This window comes from Artibeus jamaicensis, unplaced genomic scaffold (assembly GCF_021234435.1).
Source record: "Artibeus jamaicensis isolate MK-2021 breed Jamaican fruit bat unplaced genomic scaffold, CSHL_Jam_final scaffold_1964, whole genome shotgun sequence".
Taxonomy (NCBI): Eukaryota; Metazoa; Chordata; class Mammalia; order Chiroptera; family Phyllostomidae; genus Artibeus; species Artibeus jamaicensis.
In genome coordinates, this window is record NW_026522030.1 from 12,738,276 (window position 1) to 12,752,207 (window position 13,932).

The following is a 13,932-nucleotide window of genomic DNA, read 5'->3' on the forward strand; positions in this document are numbered from 1 at the left end:
GCAATCAGATTGCACAGAGCTGGGGCTATTTAGAGGTTCTCAGAGTCAGTGATTTAAAGATATTCACTTATTTCAGGTGTTACTAGTTGATGGAATTCTGGGCTTATTTTCTCTACCTTTTCTTCTAAAAAGACATGGGGCCATGATAATTTAGATGAAGACAAATGGACAGTTTATTGCTGCTTCCTGGCTTTTTTTTCTTCTTTTAAGTTACTTGTAAGTCTTTGCTTGTACATTAAACTACACCCTCATTTTAAACTGGTTGCCAAGAACTTACACTGAAAAGGGAGACCTAAGAAGGAGGATAAGCCCTTAGGTACAGAATGGTCAACAGAAAGCCATTGACCAAATTACAGCTGTCTCCTCATTCATCTGCCAGGCCTTGAGGCCTTCTCATGTCCTAACTTCGTATGATTGCATATCCCAAGGACAATGTAAAAAATGCACACATTGTATTTTATTAGAACAATTAATGTTCACAAGTTAAAAAGCAAGTACTACTAAAAGGTCTGTAATGAACAATTGCATTCCCCTGGCCTGCCCCACAGTCTGGCCCCAGGCAACAACTAAAAACACTCTAGTTCTTCCTTCTGGTACCCATGCCCACATCTCTCATAATATACTCATCATGCTTTTCTATTGATTTATCTTTTGAAGACATAATGTATTAACTTCCTGGCATTTTTGTTGAGAATTTACCTCTCTTACACCACCCCACTTCTTCTTCCATCTTCACAATAGATACTGTTTCAGTTTTCTATTTGTGGATAACAAGCCACCCCAAAAGTAGTGGCTTAAGGAAATAATGATTTGTTATTTCTCGAGATGCTCTGCATCTACTAGGTGGTTTTTCCACCAGTCTTACCTGGCTTTCCTCATATGACAGCATTCACCTGGTGGACTGGCTGAGAAAACTTAGCTGGGGATTTCAATCAGAGCTCCTAGTTCTCCCCTGGATGTCTCTTTTGGGCTTCCTTACAGCATGGTGGTTTCAAGGGCAGCATTCTAAAAGAAAGCATTCCAAAATCTTAAAAATGGAAGCTACAAGATCTCTTACAGTCAAGCCTCAAAAGGCTCCATTATATCTTCTACCACACTTTACTAGTCAATGCATGGGAGAGGGCAAGCCAATACTAATAACCCAGTGTATCCAATAAAATGAGAAAATTGAAGCTGAATGTCAATGAAGTGATCATAAAAAAATTAAGATATTTTTAATGTGTTTCCTAACCTAGAAAAGTTACATTCCAGGCAATGTATATATTCCCTTAAAACATAATCTTTGGAGAAAGAGACCTAGTTTTGAATCTCTACTTCACTACTTAACATTTGGTGAACTTGGACAAACATTTAGCTCTTTCAGTCTTGGCTTTCTGATTTATAAATTTTAGATATTAATGCCTACTTCATAGATTTTGGAGGAATTAAATATAACAATGTAGATCAGGTTTATATGTTGTATGTATACATCATAAGTTTTCCATAAATGTTGTTGTTGTTATTAAGAGAACTTCCCAAATGTATTATTCATACTCTGTCAGAAATCTTGGAAGAATTAAGATAGGAAATATTATCTTGCCTCACAAAAAAAACTATGCTGCAAAAATATGTAATGTGTTTAATGTCTCTCCCAAGCAGTTTCCTGGAACAAATGATTAAATCAAGTATTTCTGAATGCTAGGAGAAGGAAAAAGAAAAACAAGACAAATAATATGTTCATGAACTAAGAATTCATCTTAAACTTTACTTTTTGTAAAATAAGATGATAAGAATACATTTGGGTGTACCTAACCATACCAAAACATTTTACAATGTCTCCCTTTAATAATTATAAATAAAAATGTAGAAATGAGGATATCTTAACAATTCAGTATAGTGGATTTCTAACTGAAAGGGCCAATACTACATATGTCAATAAAGGCATGGTACAGGATTCTGTCTTGGCCTGGTATTGTTCACTCACTCATTTACTCAAAAGTTACCGAACACCTACCATGTTCTAGGTGTTGTGCTAGGTATTGGAGATGTAGAGAGAAACAAACTTTAAACTGAGGACTTAAACGAAGGCATAGAATGTTAAAGCAAATTCTTTTAGACACAAATTGGCCCAGAGAGTAAATGCACTGAAAAGAATGATCAAGATTCAAAATGATGTCAACAGATTATAGCAGTAGATCAACTTGAGCATTTAGTCATGCTACTCTTGAGAATTTATTCAATGTCTCTGAGCCTCAGCTTCCTTATGGATAAATGGAGACGATGATATATATACTGATTGATTTGTTTTGAGCTTTAAAGATAATGTAAGAATATAGCACAGTGCCTGGAATACACTAGATGCTTAAAAGGTAACAGCTTTTTATTAATATGGGAACTATATTTTCACAAAAAGTTATTTTTCCATGAAAGTAAGGATTCTCAGAATGTTGGAGAAGGCCAAGAGGAAAAGTAAATGGTAAAAAGTCAAAATTCCTCTATTTCCATATAGGAATTTCTGTTCTTGTCATATTAGGCTAGTTACATATATACTTTTAAATCAACCTTTCTTTTAATTTGGTGGTATTCCTTTCATTGAGAGATTATCTCATGCTATTCAGAAGATCCTTTTCTGTAACCATACATAGGCTGGATGAAGAAGTAGGAACAGCATGAGCATCCCTTGGCAACCCAAAGGATGAATGAGGCTGAATGAAGTGAAGCAAAGTGAGACTAAGCATCTGCTCTGTGGTCCTCATTTCTTTAGTGAAGAAATAGGTTCAGAGGTGTTAAGTGACTTTTCAAACAACACAACTAATAAATGCTAAGAAACAAGACTCAAACCCAAGTCTCTGTGATTCCATTTCCCTGGCTCTTTCTCCTCTGCCACACTACCTCTGACATGTGTTTCTGCCTACGATAAGCTGTAAGTCCTTAGCATTACTTTAACATTTTCTGCTCACTAGGAATATCATATTTAGCTAATTCTCACCCCCCAGAGAACAGTCTATTGTATGTGTCCTTTTCTTTGTTATGTCAATATAGCAGAAATGCTAAGTTTTAGGCAACAGATTTTTAAACCATTAAAATGTCACCATCTTAACAATATTATTATAATTGTGTTTACATGGATTCATATTTTAAATATATAACCATTCTGCATATAGTGTTGTATCATTTATTTATTCACTCATTAAATGCATTATTTATTGATTGTTGGCTATGTTCCAGGCACCGTTTGGGGAGTGAGAACTATAACAGAGAACAACAAACTCCCTGATCTTATTGTCATTATATGTGGTGTAGGAGACAGGCAACAAACAATATAAATAAGTAAAATATATTGAATGTCAGATGAGAAATGCTAAAGAGAAAGAAAAACAGGCAAAGGGGGTAGAAGTTTGAGTGGGTAAGAGGTGCAGTTGAAATTTTAGATAGATTCCAGGAAATACTTTGCTGTGAAGTTAACAAGTAAAGTACAGACCTGAGGGAAGTGAGATAGGGAGCCCTATGGCTGTCCATGGTGTGGCATACAGAATTCTAAAATAACCCCAAGGCCCCATTTTTCCCTTGGTTTAATTTCCATGATTATGTTAAGTTACATGGAAAAGGGGATTTTGCAGACACTAACTTTAACATAGGGAGAGTACACATTTGGGCCGAACCTAGTCACATGCCCCCATAAAAAAGGAAGTTTTCTCCAGTTGGTAGCACTGGGAGAAAGTAGTAGCAGTTGGGAGCAACTAGTAGCAGTTGGGAGCAACTAATTAAAATGAGAGGAACACAACACAAGGGAGGTTCTCCATTGCTGAGGTGGAGGGAGCTACATGGAATGGTCTGGAAGAAGCTTCTAAGAATTGACAGTGAACTTCGGTTGACAGCCAGCAAGAACATGGGACCCTCAATCTTACAACTGCAAAAAGTAAAGTCTGCCAACAGCTTGAATAAGCATGGGAGCAATTTCTCCCCAGAATCCCCAGATGAGAGTCCAGCTGGAATTCACCTTGATTTCAGTGTGTAGGAAGCTGACTGAACCAAAGATAGGCAAGTGAGGATGTGAGGTACAGGGCACTGTTTCATGCTCATGACCTCAATAAAAATGATATTTTCATTAGCTACAGAATATTCTCATGTGCACCACAATTTATTTAGGCCTTCTCCTCTGACTAATTCTGTTGCTTGAAGTCTTTTTGTTATTAGATACTGCTGCAAGAAATACCTTCATATGCATAGCAGTTTTTCTTAGTTTGCTAATATGACTTTCAAAAGACTGCTATTTTACAGTAATGTATGGCCCCCCATTTTCCTAGACCCTTGCAAGCACTGAGCTTTATTACACTTTTTTTCCTAGTTTAATAAGCAAAAGAGTAGCAACAATTAAAAATATTTCCTATGAATCCAAGAATAAAGATTTCTACCAATTTGTCTCCTTATAGGATTTCTGTTCATTGATTTTTGAAAGAGGTAATGTTGCTTATTGAGCTACTGACAGGTGAAGCAATCAGTTTCAAAAAGGTTTCAGACTATATTTGGATCATAACTTACTCTTCTTTAATCCCCTGGTGTTTTAGGTGTTTTATCTAAGAAATGAAGACAAAGCTTGGCATTGCATCAAAACAATATTTATAAAACATTCTCAGAAATGCCTCCTTGAATTTCTTCTTATTAACCTATAGCTATATATATATTCTTTTACTAGAAAAAAGTATTGTATAGTGCAAAGAACTTGATTGGATTAAGTAGTTTTCCATTATCTTATTAGCATGCTGTGTAACCTTGAGGAAGTCGCTTCACCTCTTTGTGACTTAGTTTCTGCACCGGTATGATGAGGAACTTGAAATAATATTTAGCCAATTTCTGCATACTCTGAGTGTCTATGACCTTTCATAATAACTACCTGACCAGTCAAACATGGGACCTGGTAAATCCTGTCCTCTCTCCACTGAGGCAATGAGTCTACATTTTACCCCCAACTTAGTTATTTCTGACCCAGTCCTTAGATACCCCCTCTTATAGTTCCCAGCTCCATCTTGTTTTCTCTCTCATCTCTTCAAATAGTTACATCTTAAATTCTACTTTTAAGGTAGAAAATTAAAGCCAGGTATCCTCTCCTTTACCAAAAATACCCTTAATCAAAGAATTAGAGACATTAAAAATGTGTATGTATACCACTGAAAAGCAAAATCAATAAAGAGCTATGAGAAATTTAACCGAGGGCCAAAGAATCAAAGCACAAATAAATGAGGAGTAGAAAGGGTGATAAAATCACAGATTCAGAAGATATTTAAAAACTCATGAGTGAATAATAACTGCTACTTCATTTGTCTTTACATATTTTTATATGTCTATAATATTTATTTAAAACATAATTTAATTTTTGTAAATTATTTCATTTTTAACTGTTTTAAATATCCCCCATATTCTCAGATATTTAGATTATCTTCTATTAATTCCACTATAAACATTTTTAGAAATATCTTTATATAAAACTATTTGCACACTTGTAGTTCTTTGGAATACATTTTTGCAGGTGGAATTGCTGGGTCAAAGGGTATAAACTTTTAAGCATTGCAATATATCTAATGTAATTGGTTTTAAAGAAATTTGTACCTATTTACACTCCAAAAAGCATCAGATGATGGTCTATTTGATGATACTTTTCTAGCATAGGTTATTTTTAAAACCTTTGCTGATTTGATAAGTTAAAATTAATTAATTGTTCATTTGGCTTTATCAATGAGGATGAACTTGTTTTTATAGTTTCATTGTCCTCTTTTTTCCTTTAATTTTTCTTTATACACTGAGTGATTTTTTTATATTGTTGACACTATAGAGAATGTTGACACTGTAGAGAATATTGATTTCTTTAAGCAGGCACTTAACTTGGCTTCAAGCTGAAAACTCCATTTCTTGGGTAGTCACTCAAATCTAAGTTCAGTTATTTAGCCTTAACTAGACTAAATGACTTGCAATCAGTTTTGTGTTTTCATGTTCCAAGGGTCAACCAGATATCTTGACATGCACAGAACTTAGGACTTCCCTCTCAGCAAAATATTTCCCCTATCCCTAACATTCTAGAACCTATGGTTGCCTTGAACTCTGTATACTGGTTCTTTAAGAAAGAACAATTTCCAGCCCTGGCTGGTGTAGCTCAGTAGAGGGAGCGAGGGCCTGAGAACCAGAGTATCAGGGTTCGATTCCCAGTCAGGGCACATGCCTGGGTTGCAGGTTAGTTCCCAGCAGGGGATGCATGAAAGGCAACCATATATTGATATTTCTCTCCCTCTCTCCTTCTCTTCCCCTCTAAAGATAAATAAATAAAATCTTTAAAAAAAGAAAGAACAATTCCAGCTTTTTACATCTGTTTTAACCAACCTAAATGGCACAGCTTAGGGCCTCCTTTCTGGCTAAAAACCATATACATAAACAAATACACACACACAAAATGGAGAATATCAGCAACTTCGATTCCCTTTTTTCCAAATAATGGACTTTCCTTCAAAATGTGCCTTCAGGTAGTTATATTTTTATATTTTTTATTTCGTAGTTTTGAGTTGTTACTTGCAGAAGAATTAGCAAGATGAGCTTACTTGGCCATTTCCTTTTCTGAAAGGAAAACCTCAGAACTGTAAAAAGTTAATTTTCACTTTCACAAAGATTGGTTTTTTTCAACACTGCCCACCGCCCCCCACCAACTTTAAAATGCAAAGTAATTCCCAAGTGCACCACAAGGAAGCTAAGTTTTTCAGAATTCCAATGCTTCTCTTTGAACATATTTAGAGAATGTTTCCTACAAAAGTTGCTCCTTGTAACTAGAGCTGCCTAGTTAGTTTCAAGCATGCACAGAAAACTGCACCTGAGCTCATCCTGAACAAGATAGCAATGGCACTGGGGGACTATGCGGTCCAGAAACCAATTAAGTCTGAGGTAAGGAAGGGATTTTCTTCAACAAGCTAATGGAGACCATAAGCAGAGGCTCTGGCCACAGAGAATTTGATGCTGACCCTGTACTTTCTTCTTGAATTTGCACAAGGATCAATGACTGCAAAGACTAATCTAATATGAGTCCTAGATGGCTTTCCTGTTTGTACTACTTCTTGCTTAGCAACAATCGCTCATCTATGATTCCCTGGCACAAGGAAATACGATACTTTGAAGCTAACAGGTATTTGTTAAGATCTCCATGTTTCGTTTCATCTTTAGAGAATGTTAGGATTTACCTAATTTAACCCACATTTTTCCTTGTAAGGATCCCACAGGCCAAAATGGGGAAGATCCATCTAATATAACATGGGAAGGAGCAGAGCTCCATCAGAATGCTGCTGAACTGCCTCTCATTCTGGCAATCTGACCCTCAGCTGCACATCCAGTGTTTCAGACACTTTGCTATATGGTATATCCTCTACTTTTCTCAAGATTATACTCTAAAGTGTTCTGGGTGCAAGAAAACAGTCTGCTCAGTTGTGTGATCTCGATCTCCTGAATTCAGCAATATGACAATATGATCCTTGCATTTAGTGCTTGGCTGTTCTCCAAAATCAGACTGGTAAGTAAGCATTTGTAGTCTGTCTTGTAACTGCTCTCCTCACTTCCCCACCTCCTTCTGTCCCAATTACCATCTCTGTGGCTCTCTGCTCTCCTCCCACCTATGTTGCAGAGGATTCAAATGCAACAGGACTAGTCTAGATGTAAGTCAAGTTGAGAGAAGGAAGGAACTGGTCAGGCCAAAGTTAGGTCAAGTTTGAATTATAAACTTCCTCTCCTGTGAAGTGTTTGGTTTTTCATATGCAATAATTTCAATCATTCATTTATTGTGTAAAAATACGTGAACATGTTCTTACTCATCAGCCTTCCTCAAATATGCTACAGGAAATGGAACTGAGCCACTCAACTTGAAGAAAAAGCTTCTCCATGTTAAGAAGTACCCTCCTTAGGGGGGATAAATGGTGATGGACGCAGACTTGGCTGGGGTGGTGAACATGCAACACAGTGACAGATGTGTTGTGGAGTTGTGCACCTGAAACCTGTAGAATTTTGTTAGCAGTCTCACCCCAATAAATTCCATATAAATAAAAAATTTTAAAATCAACTTACTAAATAAATAAGTAAAATAGAAATAGTCTCCTTAAGACCTAATTACCAGCTCAGGCAAATCTCGTGGGACATCAAAGTCCTCAGCATGGAAAAGTCAGAGTAGATGGAGTTTCACATTTTAAGAGTTGAAAAAAAACACACAAATAAAACCTGCCTGTCTTCGGTAGCCTGTAAGATCTCTCTTGTCTCCAGGCAGGAGAGATTCCTCAGGTGTTACCTACTTTATCACAGCATTCCTCATCTCTCCTTTTATCTTGTGCCCTTCTCCTCTTTTCAAGGTCATAAATCAACAGAGACAAGTCTTCATTCTTTTTTTAAAGAGAAGGGGGGAAGTCTAGACTTCTCCTATTCCATGGTAAAATGAACAACCTGATAAATCTAACTACCTACTTCTCAGGTAAAACCTGGACATATTGCAAAACCTGAGTGGGCAATCTGTAACCAGGAATTCTGCAGCACCAGTCCAAAGTCTTTTTCACACTCCTTTCGACTGCAACACCAGAGGAAGCCCATGTGGGAAAATGGTAGATTGGTTCAAGAGACTTCAGATTCCAGAGAAGGATCAGAGTCAAATCCAAGAGTGTGTGACAGCTGAAATTATCCATGATTTACTAATTGCTGAAGGCAGCGACCCGGCCATAAAGAGCAAAGGCCAAAGGGAAGGCTTGGTGCCCATTGCTGGCATTAGGTTTCTGTCTAGAGGAGAAGAAGACAGCAGAAAACTGAAGACCATTTGGAACTAATTAGGTGGAATGAGGAAACTTGAGGCTAAGAGGTGGGGGTGGGTTCAGGGCTATACTATTCCTTAAAATTAGAAATACTTGGTCAACTTCACCAAGGGCTCTGCTTCTTATTTTTCTTGTCCTCAACATAACATATACATAGCTGATAAAAAGCCTCATCTTTCAGCTTCCTGCTATATTAAGGATCTTATCTAGAGAATAATGCGGCTTTAAAAAATGAAAGAAATCAGCAGATATTACTGTTCTCCTCAAGGATGAACCTGGAAATGTGGGAGACATTAAGGAAAGAATTGAATTTTAGTCGGGCAGACATAAACTCAAATTTTTGCTCTATTGCTTACAGGCTATATGTGACCCTGAGAAAGTTAGATATCTCCACTGAGATTCTGTCTTCTCATCTGCAAAAGTCAGCCAATACCAATTCCTTCACATGGCTGACATGAGGATAAAATGATATAAAATATAAAAAGCACCACCTCCAACATGCTCAGCACACAGCTATGCTCATTAATTAGAAGTCCCTTTTCTTTATGCTTTATAAAAATTATATTAAAAGTCACTGTGATCTATCTGTAATTCCAGAAATTAAGGCATCTAACAAAGCCACGGTACTTAAAATAGTGTTGTGTTGTTTCAAGAATAGACATATATATCAATGGTACAGACAGAGAATCAATCCCAAGACTTGCCTTATTCATAGGCAGAAATAAATGCAAGTTGAATTAAAGACCCATATTTGGGAAAATAAAACCAATTTTATGCCAATATAATGAAGGACAATGACAAGACCTTGAAGTAGAGCCATCTTTCTTAAAACCAGTTATGTAGCTATTTTTGCTATATAAGGAAAGAAAAAATAGATATTTGAACATGAACAAAGGTAAAAGACAAGAGAAAATCTGGGAGGAAATAGTCACAGCTGTGAAATAGTCCAATACAAAACAGACCAAGGATAAGCTTTCAAATAAATCTTGTGTGTCTATTAAAAATAGCCCAAAAGCCAATGAAAATATGGTTTGAAGGACACAAGTAGGTAATTGTAGAATATGAAATCAGAATTGCCCTATGAAAAATAGCTTACCCTTATTAATAATCAGAAAATGTAAATAAATATAACAAGTTACCAGTCTGGCAAAGATTTAAGAGTTTGATAATATCAAGTGTAGACAAACAAGGGTCAGGGGCAGTAAAAGGGGAAGGAGAATAAAATTAAAATAGTTGCTCATGACCTTGAAATTAATAACCAACCTGAAGAGCAAGATGATGGTATCTATGATATTACTTGTCCTAGGCTCCAACAATTTCTTTTTACATATCTGTCCTGGATAAAATTTGCATATAAACACAAACATTTGATACAAATCTTTGATTATTTATAGATTAATCTTAGATATGATCACTGTTTATAATTGGAAAAAACTTAAATATTTATCCACAAAGGAATGGATGAATACAATTACATAAACACAAAGAATTATTATAAAATAATAAAAAAATAAAATAGATTTGCACATATTTACATGGATCATTCACAACCCCCTGCCCCCAAAAACCGATACAGGGTAAGGCAAAAATAGGTTTACAGATGTGAGTATACAAAACAAAGAGTTTATTCTTATTCTCATTTATTAATTATTCTATTATTTTCCATACGAACAACTATAAGCCTACTTTTGCCTCACCCTGTTTATTTCTCCTAACATATCAATATGTATGGAAAATGTAAAGAATTTGAGAAACTCTTTCATCAGACAAATCCATCACGTAATGTGCTCTTAGTATTAATAGGAGGGCATCAATATGGGGACAGGAGTTTTCAGGAGACTATAGTGTAATCTGTAGTTATAACTGGTTTATGTGTTCTTTATATAAATTTAAAATTAAATATGTACAAATATTGCAAAAAGATGCAAATATCTTAAAATTTTGACAGTGATTCATTTAGGGTGAGATGGAGAGAGAGTATGAATGATTGCTGTTTCCTCTTTGTACATCCTTATAATTTAAAAAAAGTTTTCCAAAGAGAAAAATTATCGCCATTATCATCCAAGAATACTCATAAAATCCCAGGTTATGGCACTAGATACTAAGCTGAACTGGTTCAGAAAAAAATGTTCTTGCCCGGTTTTGCAAGCACAGTCTCACTTAACTTTTGTATTAATCCTGCAAAGTGGTTATTATTTCCATTGATAGAAAAGAAAATTAGGGTTCCAAGAAGCTGGACAATTTGCCCAACCTTACACAACTATAGAGTCACAGACCTGATAGTCCAATGAATGTCTTTGGATAACAAAGTTGATACTTCTCCCACCATACTATAGGTACCTCAATGCAAACATTATATGCCACTTAAAAAAAACTATAAAAGTATTCTTTTAGAAATTATAATGTTTCTGCACTGCTCAGTAATTTTGAAATCTAAAGAACAGATGAATTAAACAAGTTTTTTAAATATATAGGCATTTTATGGACATATTTGCATTTAAATACAGGAATTAAACCAACTTATTTAGGAGAAGAGTATCACTGGTCCTAAATAGGGCTAGTGTGTAGAGAAGACATTTGCACAAAAAAGGAAAAATCCTTTATTCAAATGTAATATTCCTATGCAGTGTGATAAAGCAGCATGGAATTCCATAGAACCAATTGTTAGCTAGAACTGTATTAGCAGGATCTCAACTCTAACTCCTTAAAACCATGAGAATTTATTGCCTTAAATAACTGGTTTCAGGCACATCTGTAACCAGAGGTTCAAACAATATTATTAGCACTTTCTCTCACTCTCCCTCTTTCTTTCTCTCTTCTCTGTGTTTTTAAGTATGATCTAGTTAAGGGGTAGTACGTGTAACTCTCAAGCTCTCCAAGTTTCCATGGATATACTTTCTTATAATCTGAAGAAGAAAAGAGACCCTCCTTTTCCTCCATGTGAGTTCCTGAGGAATAAGTTGGCCATACCATGACCATTTCTGTAGCTAGTGAGATGAGTCAGTCCTGAGCCTTTATTACCATCCCTTTTGCCCTAGGAGAGATGGATTCAATCCCACACGAATCAAAGGTATTAAACTGGGTTATTATAGAATGGGTAAAAAGAGGTTAACCAAACCAAAGGAATTCTGGGTAGACAAAAAACCATATGACCACAATACAGTCTCAGCTTTTGACAGTGTTAGGTGTGGGGCTGCTGGAGAGCCAGTGGATTCACCTATGAAAGAGGGAATGACATTCATAACAACTAAATCACAGTGTCTTCCTGAGGATTAAATGGCAGTTGGAGAGAAAATGTACTGAACACAGTATCTGGCAGATATAAAAGGTCACATAAAGTTTGTTTCGAATTGATTATTCAAAGGCAGGGTGGTTCTGAACTACTTCTATCACCTCACCCCAGAGACTTTGTCAACTAGCAAGTCCAACTGAATAATCGCACAATGGTATGAGATGTGGAATAGAATTGTAAGCCTATTTCAGATTGTCCTTTACAAGTCTACTGAAAGCCAGGAGGCTGCGTGACCTGGGAGTCATAGCTACCGCAGGAATGGAAACTGTAGTGATATTTATTGCGTGCTGACTGTGTGCCAAGTAGTCTGCTAGCTAAGTGCTTAACGTGCATTTTTTTCACATCATCTTTACCATTGCTAACAAAGTAGATATTATTATTTTTTCCATTTTACAGATGAACAAACAGATGTTGTGAGTGCGAGTAATTTGCCCAAGGTGAAGTGAGTGACAAGGCTTGGACTCTGAGCTCTTTTAACCATGCATTGTTCTGTCTCACACTGCCCTGCGTGGGGCCTCCTAATACCCCGAGGAGAAGACTCAACATGAAACAGCATTTGGCTGCATTCCAATCAGTCAACACATTCATCACTGGAAGTACAAAGAAAGCAGGTAGTTTGGATTCCCTGTGCTGAACAAAATAATTCGGGCAAATACGTGCACTGACCTCTAACTTGATTTGGAGATTTAGCATCGCCATCTTGAAGACTTTCTAACATCTCAGCTGCTGTATTTAATAGGACATTTTGTTGATGGGGTCAAGAGGGATCAAAGGGAATTTATCTTTTTCGTTTCTTTTTTTTCATTACACAAAAATATCTAACAATAATGGTCCTGGAGCTATTTCTCACTGGTAAAATTATGGAGCTGCATACTGATTCAAGGAAGTGTTGGGACGCTGGGCACAGATGGCTTTAATTATTTGGGCAGCTATTGACAGATGTGACGGTCTAGGTTTCTGCTGCCTTGGACAGGTGTAAGCTATAGGATTTACCCAGAGGGAGTTGTGGAGAGCCAGAATTGGATAGAGCCCTTCGATGGCCCTTTATTTTGTCTTAATCCACCCCTAGGTACATAGTTATCATATTTCTTTGCCTCAAGGCATGGTCAAGTCAGTCTAAACCATCAAACCAAGTTTGTGTGCAGAAAAAAAAATCTCAAAGAGAGAATATAATACTGTTAGCAATTAGTCCCAAACTCTGCTCAGTGCTTTTACTCAGCAGTCTTTCTTCTCATTAATTATGGCTTCATAATCAAAAGGATATATGTATATGTCCCTCCTACTGGATCAAAACAAGCATGTTTGGTTCTCTGATTATAGTCCACACAAATAATTTGAAAGAATTGAATGTCAGCCCGTGACAACCATTATTTTGTCCAACAAATTTATTGAGCAAGTTATGGAGAGTAGGAAGAGAAAGAAAGCAGACCTGCTGCCTGCTCTTAAGGAGCTAGTGAGCATTAGGAGGAGGTTTCCAACCTCTGAGCTGATATGAATAAGACAGTCAGCACTTACTATGTCAAAGCACAGTTCTAAGCGAAGGGTATACAATGATGATGAAAATACTCTCTTCCTTTATGGACCTTCCACTCTAACTGGGGGGATGGATTATTAAAAACCCATCTCTTTAAAGGCAACTAATCAATGTTTCTCTCTCACAGCCATGTTTTCCTCCTCCCCTTCATCTCTTCCTTCCTCTCTCTCTCTAAAAGCAATGAAAAACTGTCCTTGGGTGAGGATTTTAACAACTAATCTCTTTATATTTACACACACACACACACACACACACACACACATTGTATGTATAGGTATGTGTATTAAATAGGATAAAGGTAGTATACT